Source organism: Teleopsis dalmanni, chromosome 2 (genome assembly GCF_002237135.1).
Source record: "Teleopsis dalmanni isolate 2A chromosome 2, ASM223713v2, whole genome shotgun sequence".
NCBI lineage: Eukaryota > Metazoa > Arthropoda > Insecta > Diptera > Diopsidae > Teleopsis > Teleopsis dalmanni.
The window spans coordinates 239,303,536-239,305,799 of NC_051847.1; positions in this window are offsets into that span (position 1 = coordinate 239,303,536).

The following is a 2,264-nucleotide window of genomic DNA, read 5'->3' on the forward strand; positions in this document are numbered from 1 at the left end:
TCAAATTTAATATAAAAAATAATATATAACGAAAAATATATATTTGTGTATATAATAATGTACATTTGTAGTACATACATATTTTAAGCCATTTTGAAGTTATCAGGACGAAACTAATTTCATATTAAAATCTGTTACTACAAATAATAACCTTAGCAATCCCTCCATTAAAAGCAAGCCCAGCACTTGTTCAAACAGTTTAAAAATTTACCTCATCTGCCATAAAATATTTCGAGTTTTCTTTCATTTTATGTTTGAAAGACCCTTTTTAAATAGAATTCAATCCCCAAAAACGTGTAACATTAAATACTTTTTCCCTTTTTCGTTTTCTTCAGCGAATTCCCTTTCATATGAGTGGCTTCCAAAATGGGAGTTGAGGTCATATCTGCAAACAATTCTAACGAGTAGTCAACATGTGAAGTACGTAAATGGGGAGCAATAAATTGCAATTGGTATTTCCAAAATACTTGACATGCTTCCCATAAACTTAAAGTTCGGTACGAATTCGGTACTTCAAATATTTTATGCTTACTTTCTGAAATTTGCAGCAGACATTTTCTACATAATTTGCATGCGTCTTGTTGTCATTTGATCTTCCCTTGGTTAACTTCAATCGAAAATGTATATGCGAGATACTTTTGCTTGGGTGCGAGTGCCTGTAGAAGATATAAATTATGTACACATGCATGATTCATTTACATGCAGACATCTACGAAAGTAGAAAAGTGCCTCGGGCGGAGGTAATCTATCCTTCACACAACATGTGGCAAACTCTTTTTATATGTGCTCGTAACTATTCCAGGCACATGTAGTCTGGCGAGCTTATGAGTTTCACTTTTTCCGTAGTGAATAATCACATCAAAACTTTATTTGTAATTAAGATTTATTTTCGAAAAGGCTTAGGAATACATAAACAAATTTCATTTCATTTGTAAGTTTGTAAGGAATGTGAAAGTATGGAAGAGATTTAATACTATCAGAGTTGAAGGATGACATAAGAAATGAAGACATCCATTTTGAGAATAGTTATTAATGTGGCTGGGTATTGCTATATGTTCGGGGTACTTAAAAGTTATTGTACTTGAAAGATCCTTTTTTGGAATTATTGTATTTATAATGAATGAAGCACATGACAACGTTTAGGTATTGAAAAATCTTCAAATTTTATTATTTATTAAATAATTTTGTTTATTTATATTATTAAATCCATAAATAATTATTGTCAAGATTCCGCTATTTGTTTCAAAACATTTATTAACCTTTTTCGGTATTTTTATTTATATTCGCCAGTTGATTTTGAAATCTACGATTCTACTATATGCGATTTTTGTAGTTCAATATTTTGTCAAATACAAGAATCGCTTTAAGGTTCACTTATTTCAACATTCTCTTCACCACTTCAGTTCGTTTTAGATCTCGTATTTTTGAAGTGTCTATAAATTCTAAATTTAGTTGTGGTGAAACATAAAGTCTGCGTTTCTGTTTTTGTGTACGTCTGCTATATTTTGATGATGTTTGTTATAGTCTCTACCTTAAAAGTCAGTATATTCGACAAGTGTTCCAGACTCTACAGCCCTGTCTTTGACTTGCGATTTCACTTCTCTTAACATATTCGTATCCAATATTATTGACATTTTTGAAAATTAATTAATAATTAATTAAATTAATTAATTAAACTAATTACAAAAGATTTTCAACTATGCTTATCGCGTGCAATAGGTTTTAGTTCATTAAAAGATCTGCTCAATTTTCTGTTGATTGTTCTTTACCATCCTTATTCTATACTTATGTATATTTTTATTTTGAGTCTTGTTCACGATAATATGATATGTATCATCGTACACGATAATATCTTAAGGGATTACCTTATTGATTAGAAATATTTAGATTATAAACCGCACTTGCCACTTCAATACCATGTAAGTCTTTCATATTTTCCTTTATTAGGACTACATCGTTATCAAATACCACAATTCTATCTGTTTCATTTGATATGTAGATGATTTTTTAGCCCATCAAGATAATACAATTTTGCTCGAACTATTGAACTATTCTGTACAAGTTCTTAAGACGGTAAATATGCGTCCACAGTTATCGGGTTTTTCTGATTTTTTTTATGAAAGGAAATTGGTGTGCTATTATTCCAATTATTCCAATTTGCGGAATGTTTACTCTTAAATGATCCTGCTGAAAAGCACATTTACCTAAATAAGCAGTACATGTTTTCCATACTTATTAATCTTATTGCCTATTATACCTATGTG